This window comes from Myxocyprinus asiaticus, chromosome 7, assembly GCF_019703515.2.
Source record: "Myxocyprinus asiaticus isolate MX2 ecotype Aquarium Trade chromosome 7, UBuf_Myxa_2, whole genome shotgun sequence".
Classification (NCBI taxonomy): domain Eukaryota; kingdom Metazoa; phylum Chordata; class Actinopteri; order Cypriniformes; family Catostomidae; genus Myxocyprinus; species Myxocyprinus asiaticus.
In genome coordinates, this window is record NC_059350.1 from 26,356,284 (window position 1) to 26,383,664 (window position 27,381).

General features: G+C 36.8%; 1 protein-coding gene across 8 annotated transcripts in view; it reads right to left on the minus strand.

Moving 5' to 3' along the window:
- Positions 1 to 27,381, minus strand: part of raph1b (Ras association (RalGDS/AF-6) and pleckstrin homology domains 1b) — a 127,735-nt gene extending 100,354 nt beyond the window's left edge. For 4 of the 8 annotated variants that reach the window (XM_051702449.1, XM_051702450.1, XM_051702447.1 and 1 more), the window contains exon 1: positions 27,175 to 27,380. The gene's annotated coding sequence lies outside the window, so the exon portion shown is untranslated. Of the gene's footprint in view, positions 1 to 27,174 lie in introns of all 8 variants that reach the window. The other 4 variants (XM_051702446.1, XM_051702445.1, XM_051702444.1 and 1 more) reach the window with 2 other exon arrangements.

Here is a 27,381-nt window from a genome sequence, read left to right on the forward strand (position 1 = left end):
AATCCGTTTGAAATGGGATGATGCTAGACAGGTGTAAACTGGGTCCAAAATGTTTTGAGATTTGTCCACTTCAACCACATTTGGAGGTGGTCGAAAACACGTGACCGCACTGAGCTCTTAGTTTATATACTCATCCATTCGAATGCGTTTGAACAGCAGCATATCTCTGCCTACTCACCTGTCAATCAACCACTGCGCAAAAACAAGAATTTAAACTTTGGTGGTTATGTGTGGCTTTGGAAGAAAATAACCATCCAATCTGAAATAAATAATAATAAATAATAAAGCAGTGTTTCCCACAGGATTTTGTGAGACTGTGGTGGGTGAACCTCAGACCCTCTAGGGGGGCTTAGGGGGCATGCTCCCCCATAAGAAAATGTTGTACATTTTAAAGTTAAATTTAAATGGGAAACACTGATAAAGTACATACATACACATGCAAAAGAACTTCACAGAACTTCGTCAGTGTGCCTGAAATCAACATGCAGCAACACAGATGTCAGGTACACACACTCAAAGCTCAGTTCATACAGGTACTCTACTGAAATAGCAAAATTCTGCTCTAAACGTCATGTTTGTGCTTAGATTAAATGCAAGAATAGTTGGGAGAAACAGTGTGCTGTTTTTTTTTTTTTTTTTACTTTTTAAAAAAAAATTATCATCATGCAGTTATACTTATGTAGTGACTGATGTATGTCGTCATTAAATCAGAAAACCTTCCCTTGAAATCCGAACAAAAGTGGTCAAAATGTACGCATATTTGTGGTGCACCGAAAGGGAAATTTGAGGCTGTTACCGATCTCCGATTTTTTAACACTAAGATTGGCTGATATTGATACAGATTTTTTTTAAAGTGCCCTTTGCCACACTTTTGCAAGTTATAAGCTGCAGTTATATGTTTATGCCACACACAGTAAAATTACGGTAACACTTTACAAAAAGGTTCTATTTGTTAACATTAATTAACACTACTGTAGTTAACATAAACTAATGAACTTAATGTTAGTTACAACATATACTAATACATTTTTAAAATCAAAAATTGTATTAGTTAGCATTAATGCACTATGAACTAACAAACTAACAATGAACAATTATTAACTCACATTATGATTAATAAATACTGTAAAAAAAAAAAATATATATATATATATTGTTCATTGTTTGGTCATGATACCTAATGCATTAACTAATAAAGTATTACCAAAATATCATTAAAATTACATTAATTGTGAACTGCTAACATTTATTTTTATTGAAAACTGTTATGAATAGTTCTGTTGTCAATATCAAAAGGTTATTCTGACATACTGGCAACCAGTAAAAACCATGAGAGCATCACACACAGTAGACATACACTGCTGTTCAAAAGTTTGGGGTCACTTGACTGAAATGTTTCATGTGATCTTAAAAACCTTTTGATCTTAAGGCGTATGCTTAAATGTTTGAAATTATATTTGTAGACAAAAATATAATTGTGTCAACATATTAATTTATCTCATTACAAAACTAAAATTGTATTTAAAATTATTATTATTTTTTTTAATTGGATGACTTGGACCGCATAATAAAGAAAAGCAGCCAATAAATGCCCAGCATAGATGGGAACTCCTTTAATACTGTTTTAAATGCATCCCAGTGTGATACCTCAAGAAGTTGATTGAGAAAATGCCAAGAGTACATTTCTGCAAATTCTAAGCAAAGGTTGGCTATTTTGAAGCTTACATTTTGCTAAAATGTAATGTATTTTTGATTTTTTTAGTCACAACATAATTCCAATAATTCCATTTCTGTTATTCCATAGTTTTGATGACTTCACTATTATTCTAAAATGTAAAGAAAAAATAATAATAAAGAATGAGTCAGAGACCCCAAACCTTTGAACAGCAGTGTATGTTCAAAAATAAGAAAGACATATATATCCATTACAATCTCTAAAACTGCTCCAGTGCAAAATAATTAATATCTATGATTTGTTTACTGTCTTTGGCATTTTTCTATATCACTAATTATTAAGCAAATGAATGAAATTCATGTAATTGCTGTAATTAGAGGAACTGTGACCAACATTAATTGGATTTAAATTGGGATCCTCACAGAATAGCGCTAGGATGAGTGACTGATGATAAGATATTGAGAGCACCTGCAGAGCGCGCATGTTTGATTGACACCGAGAGCGCTTATGTTGAAGAAAGTAAAGCAAAAAGCGCTCATGAAGGCTTAAACAGTCTCTATCACTCCACACAACGTCTGATTGTGATGACTCGTGTTACATCACGTGTACTCAGATTTGTATTTGAATGTTTATTTATTGTTTCATTTGTTTTTCTACCCTTTAGCAGCCTCTTTATCCTCTTCCTGCTCACTGTGCAACAAGTCAGAATAACTACCGTATTGACTGATATTCACATGCATGTAATTCTTTCACATTTTTAAAAACAAATTGGAATATTCATGTGAATTACATCATGTTTGAAATTTTAAATTTGTGAATGCTTAGAAAAGCCAACAACTCACCCTCCAAAGACCACTCTGTCATGCTTCAAGGGCTGAGCAAGCGCTCATTTATTAGATCTAGGCTCGATAGGCCAATTGCGGATTTAAGACCGCTTATGTGTCTTGCCTTTCCACTTGTGATGGGATTGCTCAAAATGCATCTTAGTACCAGAGGCCTCATGTATTAAACTTTACATAGATTTTATACTAAAAGTCTGCGTATCACAAAAGTCAGATTTTGTACCCAGAAAATTTTCACCGTACGTACACCACAACTTGCGCAAATTTCCCTTTATAAATCCCAGTTAGTGGAAGACTTAGCTTACCTCTTTTCATAAAAGAATTCCAAGGGCTAAACTCTTTTGTGTTTGAGCTTCTAATTTCAACAACAGACTATTTAAACCTACACTTAAAAAAATCGAAGTAATAAAATGACATCAAATATATCTATCAACTTTATTAGAACTAAAATGTAATTACAAAAGGTAGCCTACCTTACTCTTAGTAGATAGTCATAAACTCCAGGCTGAATGTCAGTTTAAAAATACCATGATAATAAATGTATAGGCCTATATGCATACAGGTGCATCTCAATAAATTAGAATGTCGTGGAAAAGTTCATTTATTTCAGTAATTCAACTCAAATTGTGAAACTCGTGTATTAAATAAATTCAGTGCACACAGACTGAAGTAGTTTAAGTCTTTGGTTCTTTTAATTGTGATGATTTTGGCTCACATTTAACAAAAACCCACCAATTCACTATCTCAAAAAATTAGAATACATCATAAGACCAATAAAAAAAACATTTTTAGTGAATAGTTGGCCTTCTGGAAAGTATGTTCATTTACTGTATATGTACTCAATACTTGGTAGGGGCTCCTTTTGCTTTAATTACTGCCTCAATTTGGCGTGGCATGGAGGTGATCAGTTTGTGGCACTGCTGAGGTGGTATGGAAGCCCAGGTTTCTTTGACAGTGGCCTTCAGCTCATCTGCATTTTTTGGTCTCGTTTCTCATTTTCCTCTTGACAATACCCCACAGACTCTCTGTGGGGTTCAGGTCTGGTGAGTTTGCTGGCCAGTCAAGCACACCAACGCCATGGTCATTTAACCAACTTTTGGTGCTTTTGGCAGTGTGGGCAGGTGCCAAATCCTGCTGGAAAATGAAATCAGCATCTTTAAAAAGCTGGTCAGCAGAAGGAAGCATGAAGTGCTCCAAAGTTTCTTGGTAAACGGGTGCAGTGACTTTGGTTTTCAAAAAACACAATGGACCAACACCAGCAGATGACATTGCACCCCAAATCATCACAGACTGTGGAAACTTAACACTGGACTTCAAGCAACTTGGGCTATGAGCTTCTCCACCCTTCCTCCAGACTCTAGGACCTTGGTTTCCAAATGAAATACAAAACTTGCTCTCATCTGAAAAGAGGACTTTGGACCACTGGGCAACAGTCCAGTTCTTCTTCTCCTTAGCCCAGGTAAGACGCCTCTGACGTTGTCTGTGGTTCAGGAGTGGCTTAACAAGAGGAATACGACAACTGTAGCCAAATTCCTTGACACGTCTGTGTGTGGTGGCTCTTGCTGCCTTGACCCCAGCCTCAGTCCATTCCTTGTGAAGTTCACCCAAATTCTTGAATCGATTTTGCTTGACAATCCTCATAAGGCTGCGGTTCTCTCGGTTGGTTGTGCATCTTTTTCTTCCACACTTTTTCCTTTCACTCAACTTTCTGTTAACGTGCTTGGATACAGCACTCTGTGAACAGCCAGCTTCTTTGGCAATGAATGTTTGTGGCTTACCCTCCTTGTGAAGGGTGTCAATGATTGTCTTCTGGACAACTGTCAGATCAGCAGTCTTCCCCATGATTGTGTAGCCTAGTGAACCAAACTGAGAGACCATTTTGAAGGCTCAGGAAACCTTTGCAGGTGTTTTGAGTTGATTAGCTGATTGGCATGTCACCATATTCTAATTTTTTGAGATAGTGAATTGGTGGGTTTTTGTTAAATGTGAGCCAAAATCATCACAATTAAAAGAACCAAAGACTTAAACTACTTCAGTCTGTGTGCACTGAATTTATTTAATACACGAGTTTCACAATTTGAGTTGAATTACTGAAATAAATGAACTTTTCCACGACATTCTAATTTATTGAGATGCACCTGTAATTCCCCTTATGACTTTCTTTCTTTTTCTCAACACAAAGGGAGAAATTTGGAAACAATTAAGTGCTCAGTGATGTAATAAATGGCAGTTTATGGTGACCACCTCTTCAAGCTTCAAAAAGGAATATAAAGTATCATTAAGAAGTCTAATAAATTATTGTATACGACTCATGCCTTTTTCTGAAGGGATATGATAAGGTTTTGTGAGAAACAAACCTGAAATCTAATTGCTTTTTTCATGAAAATCTTCACCGACTGTTACCAGGCCATTCCACGTCAGTCAGAGTCAAGCGCACATCACATTTCATCTTTATTTTAATGTTGTCTTTTAACGTGATTTCTGTAATAGCGGACGCCTTTAGGAACCTAAAATATCACAAGCCAAGAAATCCTTGCTGTCATTAAAATACTGTATGATGCAAGGGGAAAAACTTTGAAAAGCAGCACATCCATTACTATATTTCCTATTTCATCTTATATTTTAATGCATTTTCAAATAGCCTAATATCAGCTGCATAACAGTTACTTCTGATTCGAGTGCTTAACTCCATACTTTTTCATTTTAAAGGGCTTTTCACACTTGAAATCGTTAACCCCGGGTCATTCTAAACCCCGGGTATAGGGAATCCTGGGTTATCCTGTTTCATGTTTCACACTGTTCAAACTTTACCCTGGGTTAATAATTAATCCAAGAAGTACTGAGGCATTATATGATTGGTTGTGTGTTTCTAAACAACTTTCTGAAACATTCTAACACCGCATTGTTTCACACTGTTTACCTTTTGCACAGCAATGCGGGGTTAACTCTGCAAAGGCAGTGCTAGCCCCCTTTCAAAATTACAAGTGTGAAATGTTGTTTTACCCAGGGTTACAATTAGGGCTGAAACGATTAGTCGACGTTATCGACAACCGAATAATCATTTGATCTCATTTAATGTAACATGAGATCAGACATGAGACAAATGATGGCGCATGAGAGCAGCACTGCAGCTCGTGCCTGACTGAGGAGAGGAAGAAGACACAGCTTACAGTCCAGGGGCCGGTTGCACCAGCTATCCGTAAGTTACAACTTGGCGTAAATGGGCACTAAGTCACAATTTACGCACTACTAAATATTTGAGCATTGCACCATTAAACTTAGGTGGAATGTAACCCTACATATAAACTAAATATTTACAGAAGCCAGGAGTAATGGTTGGAATAAAAAAGCAGACATATTTTATGACATCAATGAGCTCATGTTTTGCGTGACAGGCTTCAATCCTTTCGACATACAGTATGATGTTGACATTTACACTCATTTACGATAGAGAGAAAAAACTTACTTTTAAGTGGCCCTTCAGCATGAAACCATTCTAACGGTGCAGTTTTCAGGGTGTGTCGTCCGGAGTCAAGTTTCAACACATTCAAAATATATATAGGATATTAAAATGAATAAAAGTCTAGTTTTCCAGCCTGTTGTATTAGTATTTATTTATCACCCCTTTTTTCTTTTAGATATTGTATAATATACAAATATACTATTTATCAAACCTACTTTTATTATGTATCGTATTTCAGTGGGAATATAATTTATTACAGCTGACAGTTAAGAGAGCAAACAAGGCTTGAACATCAACCGTATCAAGATCAAACTGAAATTCACAGCTTTTTAACACTTTGGTGTTCAAATCTGAAGGCCTCTTATTGGATCAATACAAGCAAATGTCATAATTGTGTGACTACGCATTACTTTACGGAGAGCTTACGACCTACTAGTTAAGTTTTGCCGTAGGAACAGGTGGTACAACCAAATTAAGCACTGACTTAGTAACTACTAGTTAGTTTGTAACTAAGCCCTTAGTGTGAAATTTACGTCCCAACTTACGTGAGACCTTACGCACAGCTGGTGCAACCCTACCCAGATGCACTCCAAACTATTACAATTATACAAAAAAATCAAATAATAATAACTAAATACAGAAGCACTCCCGTTGTGAAATACAGCAGTGCTGTTCCACTGAAGCAAAACTTGCATATCAGAGCATCTTTAAAGGAAACACCTTGCCATTAAATTTGCGGTCAGCACCTCTTCTATGTGTCACATGAAGTGACCCGATCTAAGGGTGAGAGATTGAACCTGCACCCAGCTGATGCACGCTCTGGCACAGGGATGCTCGTCCCTCGTGCACGCTTGCTCAAGTTAGATTATAATGTGATGGCTCACCATGAAGTCAGGGGTGGGTTTACGATTTCAGAGGCCCCAAGCAACCGACCAACTCGGGGCCCCATTTTGAAAATGTTTGCTTAAATTACATAAAAAATTTTTTAAGGATTTCTTTTGTTGATATTTTTAAATGGAAAAAGGCAAAACACTTGATTACAATTAGATTTTTTGCAGTTAATTGTTTTACTGAATTAAACTTAATAAAAAGTCATTTTTTCCTTTAATTCAATGAATGTCATTTAGAGGTATTTTTAAAAGATGATTTTGTCCTCTTTATTATTAGTAAGCATGTTTATTACAACCTTTTAAGTCAAGGTACAAGCTGAATAGTCTGTTAAGAGCTAGTGATTAATCATTGCAATAATTGACCAAATAGTCGAATAATCGTTCTGATAGTTGATAGATTAGTCGATTATCAAAATAATCGTTAGTTGCAGCCCTAATTACAACTGAGGTTTTAAAAGAGTCAAGCACAATGTGAAAAGCGTACCTTCTCACGGCAAGCGCATGTGAAACCAGCCAAAAAAAAATATAATTTGCAAGCAGCTGATTTCACAACGTCATTCCAGAGTTCCTCACATTTGCTGCTGAAACTGGCACCAGTCAAAGGTGGCTGAATCTTTGTGTGGGCCACAAAGAACCACTGAGAGCCAAACAGTGAGGTTGACCTGGAAACATGCCTAAGACTTTCCTATCTGGCATGTGGAGCATAATTTGGAGCCACCACACAATAAAACAGCCACATTAGCCAAATTATTAACATGGAGGTGATTAGAAGTTTGTAATCTACCAGAGAAGTGTGTGTGTGTTTGGGTCAGGTGTTGTCTACATTGTGGGGGACCAAAGGTCCCAACAAGAATGGTAATACCTGAAATCACCTACATTGTGGGAACAAGCCAACAGTCCCCACAAGGAAAATGTACATAAAAAACAACATACTAAAGATGTCTTAATAAAAATGTTAAACATGCAAAAAGATTTGTGTTAAGGGGTAGGGTTACATGATAGAAAATATCATTAGGTCAGTATAAAAACTACAGAAGTCAATGGAAAGTCCCCACCATGATAGAGAAACAAATGGGTGGGTGTGTGTGTATTTTTATATATATATACACACACACACACACACACACACACACACACATATATATATATATATATATATATATATATACACATACACACTGCATACTTTTGAGTGAATCCATGTGAGGTGCATAAACCTTCTTATGACAAACACAAACCTTGACTCATAACCTGTCTGAGCTAGACTCGGTTTTCCTCTGGGAAGTCGTAAATTACACTATTGTGCCAGTGTTGATCCTGGTGAACACTTGCAAGGGCCAGATGGCTCCTGAGAGAACTTTTACTACTCATTCTAACTTTAAACCCACTATCTGAGCTCAGGCTCACTTGAGTTAAACATGTAGGCTATTACTTAATACTGGCAATGGCAGCATTAGCACACTATAGTTTATGGAGCTGGTAAAGCTGCCCGTTTATCATTTCCATCTTATCCTTCTCTCTGGGGTTGTTTATGTACATGGCTGCAAGATTCCCGCTTCACCCCCTTTACACACTTGATTTGGTTTGTACATATCCATAGTGCACTCAAAAAATTTTTTTGCAGGTTGTTCACTTTGCTTGATTAAAATTAACTTAAGTAACAATTCTAGAACACTGTCTTAACTTAAATTCATTATGTTAAATTCAATTAAATTTGTACAATTTCAGTTTACTTAAACCATTTTAAGGTCTACATTAATATTTTTGTAGCACTGATGAAACTGGCCAGGGAATTTTGATTGCAGCATGCTTTGCAGAGGACTGGATGGTGTAAACAAATGTTGAAGCTAAGTGTTATTTTATGCCTTTCTGAGCAAGATAAGAACAGGATGAGTTTTGTTCATGTTTACTGTTCCGTTTTATCCTTTTTTAAAAGTAGTGTTTTGTTTGGCTGGAGTTTGGGGGGGGGGGGGGTTTGGTTACCATTGTGGTGAAGACTTGTGCTTATAATTTGGTTGAGGATGGTCTTGCACTTTCAAGTGATGTTTGATTTAAATGCTGCTTAGCTCTATAAGCAGTTGCTATCAAACTGACAGTGCAACAGTTTCACTCTCCTTACACTTGCTCACCTGGCATATACTAACCATTAAAAACACAAGTTAATTTGAACCAACATAAGACCATTAATTAAATAAACCTTGGTAAATTAATAAAATTACATTAGACCAACATAAAAAATTAGTTTGATTAACCTAATAAAGTTGAGTTAAACCAACTATAGTAAATTGATTTGACCCAATCCAACTAAATTATGTTGGTTTAATGAAACTGAATTAATTAGAAGTAACTTAATTAAGTTGCTTGTAAAAACTCTCTTAAAGATGTCCTATTATGCTTTTTGGGATTTTACCTTTCCTTTAGTGTGTAATATTGCTGTTTGTGCATGTAAAAGGTCTGCAAAGTTACAAAGCACAAAGTCCATGCCAAAGGGAGTTACTCTCTCCCGCAGAAAACACTGCTCCTGAACTGCCTGAAATGCCTGGTTTGCAGTCCAGCCATTACTTCTGTGATATAGCTATGTCACTATGTAACATTTGCATAATGCCCGCCTCAGGAATGCGCTGCTCAGGGAGCCTCAGGAGCTGAAACTCGGTTATGGTGAGGGGTGTAACATTTCCGACACACGCTCTAAGAGACTGACCAATCACAACAGACTGGGCTTTTCGGAAAGGGGGTCTTTAAAGAGACAGGAGCTACAACAGAGCGTTTCAGACAGAGGGTGAAAAGAGGTGCTGCAGCAATATACAGTATGAGAAAAATAATGTGTTTTTTGAACATTAAAGCATGTAAACCTATTCTAGTAGACCCCCAAAATAAAATTATGAACCTGTAAATGAGCATAATATGGGCTCCTTAAATTAAGTAAAGGTAATGAATTTGTTTTTTGAGTGTGAGGTATGACCTTGAAGAAAACAAGTTTAAATGCTTTCTAACAATGTAAAATAATCAAAAAAGCTTGAAATTTGTTTTAACATTTTTAATTTATTCGGTTAGACATTTAGGCCTCTTATACAGTCACACAGGAAAGACTTAGACAGGAAAAATAAGACTGACCTAGAAATGTCCAGCCCAAGGTGTGTGAAGCTAATAATATCAGAGGCTGCCTTCGAACTGCATATCCGCATTTTGCTGAAATAACTATTTGCAGAATAAGCTTACATTTCTAGCTATGTTAACAAATAAAAATTCTGAGCCTTTCCATCTGTCAATAATAATCAGTGCAGCAGATTACATACTAGTTACTAGGGATGCACCGATACCACTTTTTCTCTTCCGATCCGATTCCGATATCGGAAATCTCAGTATTGGCCGATACCGATCCCAAACCGATACCAGTGTTGTTTTTTTGCATAATCAGTTTAGAATATCTTTACATTATTGTGTGGAACTAATTGGGAGTACTCTTTAATATGTAAAGAAACACAAATCTCTAACTACACATTATTTCAACATAAATGTATAGCTTATTAAGAAACACTTTATTATTAACTAGTATACTGGCTAATGTATCAACAAAATTAACATAATTCCAGTCTTCAAGTCTTCAGTAGAAAGTGTTTAAGCAGTAGTGTTTTATTTTTGCCTTTTTTTTTCTTTTCTTTTTTTCAATAATGTTTCAACTTGCATCTGGACTTTAAAGGATTCAGATCTCTCTTTTGTTCAATTTAGTTGTAAGACATCAGTCCACTTTTCATTCACACAGTTATTTTTTGGAACCCATTCAACTTAAATATTGTTATAAATTGTAAACAAATACTAATGATGACAATAATAATAATAATAAATTGTTATTAATATTACTATTATTGTGCACTTTTTAATCCCTCAGGCTTTTATTTTGACATTCTAAACTCTAAAGGAAGTCCTGTATGTGTCTGTTTGTAGGCAAGTTCACAGTAGTTTAATTCGCTTCTTATTCAAATTGTGGTAAAATGCACCTCCGGTGCCATTCTAAATGCATATTATAAGTGAACCGAACTATTGAGCATCTACATCTGAGATGCTGTTCTTGAGCAGCACTCAAATATTGCGCACTGCTGTGAAGTCTAAAAATAGCACGTCTTCAAGTGGCTTTGAATACAATGCACAAGTCATATGAACTGCTTTAATGGTGTTTTTATGGTTCTTTTATATCATTTTTGGAGCTTGACAGTAACACACAGTATCGGATTTGGATAGGGCTCGTCGGACCGATACCCGATCTGTCTAAAAGCTTCAGTATCGGAGCCGATACTGATCCAGGTATTGGATCGGTGCATCCCTACTAGTTACTGGCAGACTTTAGCATTGTGCAGATAGTTTAAGTGTGTGATATAACCAGGGTTGCGGAGTAATGGAATTCATGTAATGGGATTACGTATTTAAAATACAAAATATAAGTAACTGTATTCCACTACAGTTCAAATTTAAATCATTGGTAATTAGAATACAGTTACATTCAAAAAGTATTTTGATTACTGAAGAGATTACTCTGCATTTTATTTTCATTTGTTTCATTTAATATTTAGTCCCTTCAGATGGAAAACATTTATACATATAAATGATGCGATCCAAAGTGCATTTGAACAGCGGTGAAACACTTTCTTATGATGTGTTACAGTCATACGAGCAGACAGAGAAGTAAGTTTGAAGTAAGTTTGGAGCAGAAGAAATAGAAATAAACCTTGTGTAAATTGTCAGCTTTACGCTAAGCTAAAATGCTATTTCTAGCCATTTTACATGCACGTTCCAGGCACGATCATATTTTTTTTTTATCCAAGAAAATTCACGTCAGAATTTCTTTTTTTCTAGTAAGACCTTTGATATTAAGGCAAAAATCATATTCTTGATAAAAAAACATTTTTATTGTTTTCCTGAAAAAATATCAAAAAATCTTTAAAACAAGATCAATTTGATTGATCTTGTTTTAGAAACAACACTGCATAAGATATTTAGGTTTTTCAGAGAATGTATTTTTAACATGTGTATTTTGTCTTACTGTACTGGCAGAGTTTTTATAGTCAAAACAAGTGAAAAAAATCTACCAGTGCTGAAGAAGTAATCCAAAGTATTTAGAATACGTTACTGACCTTGAGTAATCTAACAGAATACATTACAAATTACATTTTACAGCATGTATTCTGTAATCTGTAGTGGAATACATTTCAAAAGTAACCCTCCCAACCCTGGATATAACTCAGCAGGGTCCAAAATGTACTTTTAACCCACCAGCCAAGGTGGCTGGTAGATGAAAAAAAAAAAAAAAAAGATACCAGCCAGTCAGATTTTTTACCTGCCATTTATTTATTGCATTTTACAAGTGGATTTTACAGACATGAGGGACAAATAAACGATACAGTAAGCATGTTTAAAATTAGAGCCCAACCGATATGGGATTTTTGAGGTCGATACCGATATCGATTTTAGAGAGGGAAAATTCACCGATTACCGATATGATGGCCGACATATTTAATTTTTGAGCTGGAATGAAAACAGACCTTTTCTATGTGGATTTTTCACCGATATGACTATGCAAAGGTACTCAGAAGGCTGCTTTCTTAAACATTTTTATCAAAGAATATTTGACATTATTATTATACATTGGCAACAAATTCTAGAAATGAACACTGAGAAAATAAAGAATATATAAAAATACAATAAATAGCTTAATAAACATCAGTACTGCATGTTTAGTATAAGTCAATTGCTGACCATTTAAATAAAGAATAAATAAAAATACAATAAATAGCTAAATAAACATCAGTACTGTATGTTTAGTATCAGTCAAATGATGACCGTTTAAATAAAGAATAAATAAAAATAAAATAAATAGCTAAATAAACATCAGTACTGTATGTTTAGTATCAGTCAAATGATGACCGTTTAAATAAAGAATAAATAAAAATAAAATAAATAGCTAAATAAACATCAGTATTACTGTTTAGTATCAGTCAAAATGCTGACCTTTTTTAATACTGCCGAGTCAAGATAAACAGTGGCAGCGGTGTTACACTGTATTCTGCTAAACAAGTTCAGGGGTAACTTTTAACGGTGGACAACCAGACTTTTAAATATTACATTTTATAAATGCAATGACTGGAATTGTTTGGTTGAAGGGGGTACCAAACTGTAAATCCTGAACAAAACAGTTTGGTGAATACATGTTTACACATTAGCTTCCACTCAGCTGTAAGCAATGAAAGTAGCTGCGTGGTTAGCTAGTTAGCTATAAGCTCGTTGTCACGGAGAGTAAAAGACGGACGTTGTTTATTTTACTTTCCAGCATTGTCTCTCACCAACTAGGTAATAACATAGCGCGAAATCAACACTCAACAGACACAATCCACCACTGCACCGTTGTCTGCTGAGCTGTAAAAAGATGCTCTGATGTTTACCTTTCAATCTGCTACATTACTGACTGCACTGACAAACTATAGCTGGCTAACAGCAAACAGACATGAGTGACATGATTGTCAGGGACAAGGTTAACGTTATATTAGTTATATTGAAAAGGGAAAATGATGGGGTCATTGTTTATTAACTTTCCAGTATGAATTTCACAAACTAGTTAACAACATACCATGATGACATCACTGAACTCCGCCCTGTCTGCAGAGCCACCATCAGCTCAGAGTCAGTCGGAGCGCGCTCTTGCTGGACAAACTACACTATGACACCAATTCTAAAGCATTGTTTTCTGCATTATATGTTCTGAAAAAAAGTTTTCATATCGGCGCATATCAGTAAAATATTCACCGATACGATATATTGGTGAAAGGCTAATGTATCGATCGTGCACTATTTAAAATTAAACTGCTTTTTTAAAGAATTGTATTGTTTTATTTTATTATTTATGAAAATTTGTATTGCCAGATAGTCCATATAGAATAATTTTTCATATTATTTCCTTAATACAACAAAACTAAAATTTTATTTTAAACTACATGTTGTCATATGAACAACCACTAAGTAACTCTCATGAGTCTCCTGAGCCTTAAGTACACATAACACAGTAACAGTTCTTGGTTTATTTGGAGCGAGTTAATTCAGTCAGCTCCAACCGATTCTTTGTTTCACTAAAAAGAGCCGGCTCAGAGTCATTCATTTGGGAATTGGACAACAGTTCAAAAGAATACTTTCTTTGGGAATCAGACTAAATTGTTGCGTGTTATGTCTTGTGCTGTAGATTAAAAAAAAAAAAAAAACAGCTCAAAGGAGTCATGTTGTAGGGAATCGGTCTACTCTAGTAGAGCTTTATGTCTCGCACTGAAGATACACAGAAGCAGTGAGGGTTACTACAGCGCTTACAAGAATATTTTATTCCGGTTTTATGTCCGCCTTGCCGTAAGAATGCACATTCAAGATTAACGAAACCAAACATCATGAAAATCATTCGGTTCTGGTGTTATAATTTGTATGTGTGGTGGGGTGGTGGGTTATTAAAACACTTGCACATCCACTGGAAATTCGAAAACGGTCTTCCCTTCACCCCGTTGGCATGAACGTTCCTGAACATTGCCATTAACTTGCTTCTAGATTTAAAGCTAACTGAGACTATCGATGAGCAGTGGTGCTAGCTAACGAGAGCCGTTCTATGCAAACACCTGTAACATTACTGGTCGTAGGCCTACAGGGCCCCCTTGAGGAAAAAACTGGAACATGTTACAATGTTTTAAAGCACCTGCCAGAATGGCATGTGACTGTGAAATTCACCGGCCAAATAGAAAATGTACCCGCATTTGGTGCTTGGCGGGTGTTAATTTCGGACTCTGTAATTTGGGAATAATATATAACTCTCCACTTCTAATGAAACATCTCATCTGCCTGAGTGCTGAGAGATTAGGCACATTTAGAGGCATCAAATTTTAAGAATGCTACAATAATTGTTTGTAGGGCTGGGCAATAAAACGATATCGATATTTATTGAGAGCATAAATTCCTCAATATCGATGATACATTTTTGAGTAATTTCCTATATATAGCCTATGTTCTACATAGACGATCGGATCAGGTGTGTGTCACTAAAAACACAAGCAGTTCGACAAAATTATACACAACTAACTAACTTAATCACGGTCATTAAATCACCCGGTTACGAATTATTAGCTGGTTGGCGGCTACATAGACCATTTCAAGGACGTAAATAATAACAAAGGAATTAGAATGTTACTGCGCATGTCTGGTCCTGAAACATTTCTTGTAGCAGCATTTTTATAACCCAGAACTGTCAAAGCAAAATGACTAATGCGTACTTCAAAAGTCTAGATAAAACAGAACAAATAAGATATTTTCAAAAATTTTAAATAAACAATGAGGTGTCATTACCAGATCCTTTAAAATCAATGAAGCTGTTAACGCTGCAAGCGCATAAACCTGTAATAAGACAAGGTAGCCGTTAGCTAGCACATAGCTATCCGGCTAATATGATATTGTTGTGTACTGAACATGGTAGCACTGACAGTGCAACACAGCTATCGACTGAACACAACACCAACACAACTGCTGTCTGTGTGTAGCATCACAAGAAACAAAAAACGAGTAATCGATTACTTGTAAGTTAAAATGTCAGTGAAACATTTCAAAAATGACACGATAGTCATGAAATGTATATTTATATTATTACAAATGTTACCAAGAACTATAAATAAGTTAACTTAAACTGTGCTTTTCTTTTAAAAAAAAAATACAAATAAATAATAATAAACAATATATATATATATATATATATAACTATATAGAATTTCAACAGAGTAGAATTTTATAAGAATCAAAGTATTACAAGTATTGCCACACTTGGCTTTGGTTGAAAGCCCACAAAGACGCCATCATGTCTCCAGAGTTCCTACTTTTTTACTGAGATAAGCTCTGCGCTTTTACCATACGAGAGAGCGTAACGGTTAAATAGCGACAGCAAGTCACCGTTTGCAAATACCATGGGGAGATCCGTAAACTGAAACCTACCTGTCGCAAAATTTTTAGTGACTTCTCTTATAAAACAGCAATTTTATAATGGTAAAGTCCACACATAGTTCATTCAGAAAGGACTGTTTAGTGTAAAACATGTTAAAGATTGCCAGACAGGCAGTCAACTCATTAAGAGATGAGCTGTTTCCTCACAAAAGCAGTGAACTCTGCACACTGAAGCATCTCCTCCACAGACATCCATTAAAAAAAAAAAAAAAAAAAAAACTTGTCTCCTCGCCAGTGTATTGCCCATTGAATGTCCATGGGAACTCCTCATTATGCTATTTTATGCCAAGCTTGTAGGCTCCCCTTTGTAGAAGGGTTCTGATGTCTCCGCCTCTCTTTCTCTCAAGTGCCCCTCAGTGGACTCAATTGTCACAGCGAGATGTGGTGAGAGATGCAGAGGGAAAGTACAAAATAATCCAGCATTGCCCATGGCAGGGAACTGTGCAAAGGAAAATACATTTGCGATATTCGTGTAATGTTTTTAATATTCGACTAGCTGGTGCAGAAAGAGTACTCGATTAGCTGATTACTCATGCACATCCCTAATAAAAATCCACTGAACATCTATAATAAAAATCCACTGCTTTTAGATGGCAACTGTATTTTGAACAGGATATGATGTAAAGACACTGGAATGTGCACCAGCGGACACAAGGAAGAATAAACAACAATATTGCAAACATAAACAATGCAGCAACAGAAAAACAGCTCCAAGGCTGAGATTCACACAGTGGGGACCGGATATGCTCTTACCCATCTAGCTCCTCTCACGTACTCTCTTGCAGAGCAGGGTTATTGCCTTACAGCTGAACTCTGGTCAAGTTTTTGCAATGAATGGGTTTATGAAAAGGCTGCATTGAGACATCAAAGATAAGCCAAGGAGAAAGCTATCTGTTAGCATTCCCATTCATCTCAATAGCAGTTGCTGAGCTGGCGCAGGACCCCCCAGAAGTTCACGATTTGAACTTTGCTCATGATCACTCAGTTCCGAATACAGATTTTTTTTAGTCAATCACTTGAGCCATAAATGCCATGTGACTAACTATTTGAAGCTTCAGAAAACGATATACAGTGCAAAGTCCCTTCACTATTCTGTGCTTAAAAGTGTATAATAGGCCCTGTTTTCACCTGGTATTAAGATGTGTTTCGGGCGATCCAATCACATGTGGTCAGCCCTAAATACAGGTCTAAACGGGGTCTAAAAGGTTTTGTGATTGGATCACAGAAACCACATAAAAATGTGGTCAAAAACGCATGTGTCTGCATCGCATTTGAGGTGTAAACGCTAATCCGTCCTGCATGTGTCCCAGCAGCAGTGAAGCACCTCCTCTCACCTGTCAATCAACTGCTGCACTAAAAGAGAATTTAAACTTTGCCGTTTACAGACAAAAACCCAGAAACATACACAATCATGAGAGCTTCTTTAGTGTGTTTGATATCAACACAGATGACAAGCACTTTAATACAGGTAATCCACTAAAATAATGGATAATTCTGCTTGACAAGTTGCATTTGTGCTTAGATTAAATTTCAACCGCATCTGGGAGAAACAGTGCGCCATTTTTTTCATGCTTTCTTTGTCTTTTCGGACTTTGTTGCTCTTTATTATCATGCAGTAACACACTGGCATAGTGTGTATGTTGTTTGAAACAGAGACCCCACAAGTGGTCACAGGAGACACATTTAAACGACCAGGTGTAAACAGCAATATGTCTCATCTGACCACGTGATTGGATCACCAGAATCGCATCTTAATACCAGGTAGAAACAGGGCCATAGTCAGCAGTGGCACCTACAGCTGTACGGCCGTATGCACTGTGCGTACCATGAGCGCTCCAACTGACTTGAGAAACATTTACTCTCAGAACATTTCATTAATCAAAAACTGCGTCCCGTATTTCTGTTGGCTGTTTAAAAGAACTAGCGATGCCCAATTTGCGAATGAATAATTATTTTGACTCAGTTCTTTTCAGTGAATTGGCCAAATGGGCTTGCAAAACGGTCTGAATCGATTTGTGATTAAGTTCAATTCGTTCAGAGTGCTCTCTCACTGAATCATTTGGAGCGGTTTCTCACACAGTAAAACAGTATCGGGATATTTACGAATACAGAGAACAAACAGCGCTGGATACAGTGGAAATTTACTTTTTGAGAGGTAACTTTGAGAAACTTCAGCTAGTGCTGTGTCATGTGAACAAGGGGCTGTTCAAACCGAACATGTTTTTGCGTCCACTTGCACTGTTTTTCAGTCGTTTTCCATGTAAACATTGGCTAGATGGATGTCTTTTGACAACTGCGTCACATTTCACTGTGTTTTTAGTATCTCTCACTGGTGCGCTGCATTTTTAGACACTGTGTCAAGTTAAAAAGAACTTCTTCAACTGATAAAAATGCTCTCTAATAATTATCCTGGGGGAGCATGTCCCCGGACCCCCCTACATATAAGGTTATTTGGGCAGATTTCGGTGTGTAACCTCAGATGAAATCCTGCAGGTGCCCATGATAGTCAGCACAGTAAAACCTTCTGCAAGAAGTATCTTCTCTTTTAAGTTTAATCCATTTATGCACCGCTGCTAAATACAGCCATCAAAGCGCTGCATCAACAATACATTTCAAGATGATCACAGTCAGAAGTAATATTCCCGTATTTGTGAGGTGTTGTGGAAAGATTAAAGTCTTTTCCTGATTCTGTCTGACACTGCTTAAATAAATAGTTGTAGTAAAAAAGGTCAAACTTATCGATGTCGTGACCTAGATGTGTACATGCAATATTATCTTGCAGTTCTGCCCTTTTGACTGCGCAGCAAAGATAACCCTGAGACTCCCAAGCTCTGTTTTCTTTGAAGCGCGTCATTCTGTGTTCAGGATGTGCATTAGTGGTTTTGTGCCGTTCTTTATTGGAGTCTTTCTTATTTCTTACTTTAACATCTTGTTGCACAAAACTATCAAAGTTATTTAGCCTTTTATTTGTTGAATATCTGTTAGTTACCATTAGAGGTGTGAATCTTCACTGGCCTCACGAGTCGATTACAATTCAAAGGGTAATGATTCGATTATAAAACGATTCTTGATGCATAACGATGCATCTTGTCCTTCAATTTCTTTCTTTTTTCAGTTTCTTCAAAATTAATTTTTTACTCTCTATTTTTTTCCCTTTCAGCTTTTTATTTAACAGCTGTTTTAAAAAATCAGAATGAGTCACATTACATAAACTGGCCTTTTACATTCAGTATGAGTTGTGAACAAAACATGGAACATCCACAAGATTAAATAAATGGTTTAAAAGTGTATCTCAGTTTCAGTTTGTTTCTTTAGAACCTTATAAAAAAAATCTCTTAAAAGCACAAGAAAAAAAATATTGGTTCTCCATCAAAACACACTGAATAATATTACCTCAACTGATTATATATATATATATATATATATATATAATTTTTTTTTTTGTTTAAGCATTGTAAATAATTTAATAGTATTTAATTATTATTTAAAATTAATCTATGCCATGCTATTCATTTTAATTTTTAACCACAACTGGAAGCTGGTCCAGGATGAGAGATATATCTGCTTCTATGAGAGTGCAGCTGTCAGCTTCTCCTCTTCTCACCTGCACAGGTGATAGTAAAGCGGTTTAAATAGCACAGTTGTTGCTTCAATAATTTATCAAGCATCTCGTATGCACTGGTCCATCTGTTTGCTCTGCGAGTAGAAGATCGCACGACCCTGTCACAAAAGCTAAGATGGATTTCAAACCTTTATCATCAAGTGTACGCACTGTCCTGACAAGCGAGTGACCGGCAATAAAGCAAAAGCCAATCAAATGGAGAGCACAAGAGTAGAGAAAGGCATAAAATAATTTTTTTTAAAAAAGAATTAAATGAAAACATCACCAACATCTTCCGAACCGCTGCCTCATCATTATTTTCTTCTGTGTTTTCCCCCGTTGTGTGCAAATTAGTGCAATAATGGGTGTGAGCTCGTCTTTCATGTTGTTTGTTGGCATGTTATCATGAATAAACTCTCCCATTGCTATGTGCGTGTGTTTGTGAAAGAATTTCGGGATTGTAGTTTCATTCGGGCACAAATGGTCATGTGTTTGATACAGCTGGTCTGCAAACATGTGCACTTGACTTTAGTGTATGCATTTAACTCGCTTCTTTGTTTCAACATCTGTCTTTGGCACGTGCCACTGCTCTGCCATGATTTAAACTGAACTCAGAATCGGTTCTGATTCTTTTGAGCATTGATTCAGAATCGTTTGATTATGAATCGCGATGCAATCGCTGAAACTATTTTTTCCCCCCACCTCTAGTTACCATGTTGAAGTGCTGCGCTTAGTGTCTGTATATCCCTCAGAAACGTGTCTGATCAGGGTCATGTGACTTCTACGGAGCCTATTATACATTATTTTCCTTAACACCGACTAGTCGTTCAAAAATTTACCAACTAGTCGATTATGAAAATTGGTAGTTTTGCACATCCCTAGTATTTAGTCAGAATACACAGCTTCTTTTGAATAGTCGTCAATGAAGAAAGCTGCTTTTAGTAACCAGAGGGTATAGTTACGGCATCTACAAGCTAGGGGTGTAAATCGGACGTTTCATCATGATATGATCTTGAATCGATTCTCTTGGCCTGCCATCCGCTATTTGCCGATACTTCAAAGTCTGCCGCGATACGATTCGATTCAGGGGGCTGCGATCGATATTCCGATATTATGTGCCTATTTTACACAATTAAATTTTTTTTTGCCCTCAAATGCAACCAAAATATAATTTTTTCAAAATAAAATAAAATATATTTTATTCAGCTCTCTGTATACACACTGGGACATCCACAACAAAATAAGGTACTTGAGATACTTAATTATACAGATAAAAAATAAAGTCACACACACAAGTGATCATCACTCGTTTGATGACCGCTAATTTTTCAGTTTAGTCCAATTCAAAATACTTACATACCCATGACTTGTTTCCAACTATCCATGTTATCTGTGCTTTTCTTGGCTACAACTTCCACAGTTGTAATGAAAAATTATGTTACAGTTAACTGGAATAAATGTTAGTAAGGGTGTTGATGTGTAGATGTGTAAAGTCTTATAACTGATGCTGGAGCTGAGCAACTGTTTCTGTTTCCCTCGTTAGTGCTGTTCAGAATGTCGGCGTTGTCAAGGTGTTTCACGTGGTTGAACTTATCCATGATACTTTAAAATAGCAAATTCTCATGCAAAATTCAAATGGGTCGCATGCGTAACAATATCGATGGAAGCCCAAATTAATTGCGCATGTGAGCCGCTCTGCATTTGTCACGAGAGCTCACATTTTAAGGAGTGCCTGGTTGATGCGCTCACACGTATCCTGTCAGTGGAGCTCACATTTCGCGGGAAGCCCGGTTGATGCGTGTGCATGCCACACGGATAGCAGAGCACAATTTGGCTTCAAAGACACCACGCACATCCGTGTCCCACATGAAAAGCGTATTTAGCACTCATAAAGTGAAATGAATGTAATATGGTTGCTTCATCGCCTGACGGAAATGCATACGGACGTGGCTGACATGAGAGTATTCAAATAAAGGTACATCTTTAAAAAAAATGTCTTTATTGATATTTACATGTTGTATCGATAACACTGGATCGCTGGTCATTGGATCGATGGATCATTACACCCCTACTACAAGCAGGGGCTACCTGGACCAAACCATCCAAACCTTGACCCCTTGTGATTAGCAAATGAGAATACTGTATTTGCAGTGCTCTTTTCCCTTTTATTTCATTCTTTATTTACATTATTAGTCTTTCTGTTTTAATCCAGTTTAATTACTTCGGGCCTTCCCTCTCTTCCTCTATGTAAAGATACAGAACTCAGAGAAGGGAAGAACTCTATATTCTCTTTTCCAACTATCATCATGGTGAGATCACTAATGTCATGAGAGGTCAAATATCATCGGGACACAGATGGAAACAAAGAAGGATAGTTGAGAATCTGGGACATGAGCCACTCCAGTTGTTCTTGCCAGACAAGCATTAAACAAGCTTTATGGAGAATTTTACATGGGGCTGGACAAATGCTCTTGATCAGTTTCTCCAGATTTTTTCTCATTTTCAGCCTTGAGAAGCTTACTTTAAGGCAAGATCACAAAATCAGGTATTCTCTAGAATGTAAGTTGTAATATACGTATCAGTTTGCTTAAAAAAAAAAATAAAAAAAAAAATCCTTCTCATAGCACTGTCAACATTCTTGTCTTGTTTTTAAAACAAGCTTCTCCAGAGTCCCATGGAAAATAAAGATAATTTTAGTCATTATGAACAGTAGAAATGAGCTGTTTCCCTGCTGAACATTTTCTAGATGGTTCTACAAAGGTGATATAAGATTTGGTTAATAATCTATAACTTTCCACATCAAAATTGACATCCAACACCAAATCTGGGATTTCAGTGTGCGATTCTGTTTTGATTCCTCTCCTCTAATGTATCCAAGTATACCATTGTACATCTCTTTAGTTCAGTTGAAAATTATTCAAAGCACATGCACCCTCCTAGAGTTTGAATCGGTGTCATGATTCAAACAATAATGAGGTGAAACCAAACATATACCAGTTGTTTTCTAAAAGAACTGAGAACAGTATGAACACACTGAAACTGGAAGCTGGACCAAGCGCTGATAGATCTCACTGATCTAAAAGCAGTTTTGGTTTCACTAATAAGATGGTGAAGATTAGAGTCTTGGTGAGTTGCTCCTATATCATTGTTATCACTGAACCACCTAAAAAAGTATTTAGGATTGAAACTATGATTGCTATACAATCATTCACAGAAACTTTACATTTGTACTAATGAGTCTGAATCAAATAAGTAATTTTCTCTGCACATTAGAAGTAAAACATTCAGTCTGACAATGTAATCTCTTCACAAAGGCCCATTCAAATAAGCCTACTGCTCTGATGCAGAGCAGGGGTGTTAAAACTAATTTTAGGTTGAGGACCGATTGTTAAAAAGTCACCATGTTTACATTTACATCCAAAAGCATGATAAAAGTCGTCCATGCGGCTTGTGTGTCATATTCCAAGTCTATTCCAAGACATAAGGTAGGATATGATGAGAAACACATGAAATGTAAATAATTTTTCAGTAAAAATCTTGAGTTGTTTTTAGTGCTACATTTTGACAAGATGTGTAGTTACTGCATATTGCCTTTGTTTAGATTACATATAAAACTGGTAATTAGGGGTTATAAATCAAATTCCAATATTAACAAGGAAAAGTCACTCACTGATCTTGGTTGGGTAACTTTATCTTAAAGGAATATTCCAGGTTCAGTACAAGTTAAGCTCAATCAACACTATTTGTGGCATAAAGTTGATTACCATATAAAAAAACTTTTTTTTTTTTCCCCGGTAATAAACATTATGCCACAAATGCTGTTGATTGAGCTTAACTTGTATTGAACCCAGAATATTCCTTTAACTAATAGCTTTATGTAACTAGGAGCTTTAATAAGCCAATTGTGGAAACAATTGTAAGATTCACTTGTTCGCCATCCACACTGCCGTTTTCAAGCGTATTACAAAAGTTGCTCATCCACACTGAAACGTATGAAAACTCTTAAATGTTAAAAATCGCCATTCCATGTACAGTCTAAAACGCAATAGTCCTTTTGTTCAGTCACCGAACGGCAATTCCGATTAAACTTCCTGTCGTCTTTGAATAAATGCACTGTGAAGGTTTTACAAAGTAACATTTTTCTTAACGCTAACAACTAACATCTAACAATTAAAGTGAATAGCAGGCACAACAACGACTTGGGCCGCCATCTTGATTGTTTTGGGTTGAATAGATCACATTACTGTGTCACATGACAACAAATACATCTTTTTTTAGATATCTATGTTTCCCTGTCCACACTACAACACGAAAACAGCATTTTGAAATGTATCCACTTGGGAGAGCGATTTCGAAAAAAGCTTAGTTTTCGTGGTCAAAAACGCTGTATCAGTGTGGAAGTACGGAAGGCCAAAACAGAGAAAAAGATGCATTTTCAAATGAAAACATATTAGTGTGGACATGGCCTCAGTCTCACTTTGATTATTTATCAAGAGTAAACATCTGGGAGTGGAATTATCTTCAACATATTCTTTATGGGAAACCACAGGCAGCTGATAGCTTTTTTCCACTGACATGTTTTGTGGGCGGGATAACATTTCGTAACCAAAGTTTTCCACACAACAACAATAGCCAAGTCTGTAGCAAGAAGTACTTCACTCTATACAAAAAAATAAAAAAAATAAAAAAATAAATAAAATCACAAAAATGTCAGACTTCCACTGTTAATTTTTTTAGAACTCAGCAAGTTAAGCCACATTAAAAAGTTTGTACAAAATAATGTAATTTCATTACCCGTCGTCTTGAGTGTTAATATCACCTCTGGCCATCTTGATGAGCAATGTAATAACGTTGGATTGCATTTCTCTGTCTGTTTAAATATGTCTTCAAAAAACAGAAGTAAAAACTGTACACAAACACTGTGAGATAGGTGAGATAGTCACGTAAAACTACCACTTAGCCACGTAACCCTTTACGTCAACGTTCGGGTTTCAAGTCAGTGGAAAAGCATGGCTGGTTTGCAATAGGCTCCAGATTGCCCTGGCTGTGAACCAGCCGAGCACAGGCTCAGCACGAGAACCATCTCAATTTTGGTGGAAAAGGGCTACGAGTGTGGAGAATCTGGTTCTGGTGAACCCAAAAGTCAAGGGACAAACACACCCGATGAATGGTGCTAACCATTTATACCAGTTGGGGCATCTGCGAGTCTCCATGTATTCACTCCAAAGGTCCTTGTAGCTGCTGAGGACATATCTGGTTTCACTTTCCCTGGTGACTGTTTCATTGAGGTTTACGGTTCTCTTTGAAGACTCCTCTGCTCTGGGGGAGCTTTGGTAAAATAACTCCAACTTACATGTGATTCTTTTGTGTGGCCCAAGCTTTAAGAAAAAAAGTATTTTTGTGCTGATTTGGGACCCAATTCAAAGTCTACAATGTCTAAATTTGACACTTAAGCGAACTGTTGCATAAAGGAGCTGAAAATTATGTAAATAAAAGTGGACCATGGATAACAGGTTTATCTCCTAACTTGACATTATGCATGTGATCTGTGAAACTGAAAGTGCTTTTACAGCTGGAGGACTTAGGCCTAGATCTTTGTGACAGCTATTTTTCCTCATCCACTCTGCTTTTCCACACTCATACCCAGAGGACCATGCATTTCCTTATCTACATGACAATGCACAATTAACTGAAAAATGGGGAAACCATCGAGCAAATATTCATTATCTTGAGGTCAGCAGTTGACCTCCAACAATTTACCTTCTACCCACTAGCCACAGGATGCCGAGAAATGTCAGCCCAAAAGAGAACAAATAGAGCAGATAAAAGTTAAAAAATGGAAAGTGAAAAGCGGGGAAAACTGGTACTTGATCTTATTGAGAAAGGAATAATGGACAAAATAAAGGAAAAAACTAAAGCAGTCTGATATGCAAAATATGAAACATCCAACAGCAACTGATTATACTACTCATTATGAAGACTATTACTTGAAAAGCATGGACACTTCTCAACAGATCTTGTCACATTTCTTAAGTTGTGCCTTTTTAGCCTTACATGGGAAAACAATACAAATCTTAATAGAATTTGCTTAATACCCCAATGTAAGTATGACCTATGGATTTTTAATTGGTCATCACTGCACAATTCCATACATTATAATTTTCCACATTCAATAATATAGGCCTACATTCAAATCTTTGGCCAGGAATGGTTGACCACAGGTGACACCCTGATGGCTTTTGGGTAGGGCCTTTATTGACAAACTGACCTCTGCTCCTAGGGCCAGTGCTATTTAAACCACTTTTTTTTTTCAGACTGGCGTTATATACCTTGCACAGCTCACAGGTCTAATCTTGATTAGAAATGCTCTGTAAAAAGCTTTTTGAAAAATATAAAAGTCTGATAAGTGGCTGTGCTAAGCACAATAACATCTGAAGAGCGAAACTGACTATTGTCCCAAATGCAATACTGGTCTTGATAGCCTCAGTCTCTCTTTCCCATGAACCAGGCGTGTAGGGGACGATCCCGTTTCTCAACATACAAGTAACATTAGTAACAAGATCATTCTTCTCAGGATAAACATTAATTATCCTAACACCTTCTTTACAGGAAAATGGGCATAACCCAGGGCAGATCAGGTTTTCAATTCATCACTCCTGGAATCATGTGTAGAAGGAAATAACACCGATATCACTTGAAAAAAGGATCTGCAAACCATGTTTTAGCTCACTACAGCATGTGGCTGCAGGACAATGAACAAACAGTCTGGACACGATGGCCTAGAGCCCAAGCGACATGCAAATAAGGGACGGTTAAACATGCCAGAAATAATAACATTGCCTTCACCTTTCCATCCACAAACCTCCAATTCCGTTTTCACGCACTCCTTCAGTTTATATGAATACTGAATTGAGACGTAGATTTAATATCCAGAAATATCTAGAGCCTTCGGGCTCGACAGGGTGGAGACCAGCAAGCTGACAACATTGTCTCACGTGATATTCATTTAAAATCGCAGAGATGGACACATAATTACAGTGTTTGGAAAAATACAACAACTCATTTAACCACCTGAGGTGAAGGGGGCATGAAATGTATGGGTGTATGTTTTACTGGATTTAAACACACCCAGGATCAAGCCAAAACGTTGTATGAGAACACGTGACGGACTGTTTTATTCTCCGGTAAAGTGCTGTCGGTGGTAAATGTTACTACATAACATGTTATGCTTCAAAATCATACATTGATCACTATAGAAGCCGTAGGCGGCAGCAGATGTACTCGGCCACACACCCATGACTACCAGAGGCTTTATTTGGCTCATCTGGAGATTAAGCCAAATGTAGGCAATTATACGAGTTTCTTACAGTTCTACAAACTAACCACCCGGTCAGCGAAAATCATTGACTAATGACGGAGAGCCTTTGTGCATGTGGGAACCGACCCATTCTCAAATGACAAAGATGAATTCGACCCCTTTCTTTATCACGCTCCATGCCTTTTTGTCCAAGCAATTTTCTCATAAGGACAAACAATAACAGCTGACAGTAAAAGGACAGAGCCAGTTTCTCTGACCGATTCCCAATCATTTCCATTCATAACCGCACTTTAAAAAAGTGCTAAAGCCTATGTGAGTTAAAGCCTATGTGAGGGACTCAGAAATAAATTGCAGTGTCGCATAAGCAGTCACTCACCCAGCGGCGTAGAGCTCTGCAATTCTTCTGTGTGACGAAAACAGCCCACTATTACTTATAAGAGTACATAAAAGTAAATATCCCGCGTCCCTAATGGTAAATAATAATTATTCATTCTCCGGGATCAGTCCTCTCAGTCTCCTACAGACACATTTCTCTTCGCTCTCCCATTCTCTCTCCAGGAGATTGAGAACGGAGATTGTTGCG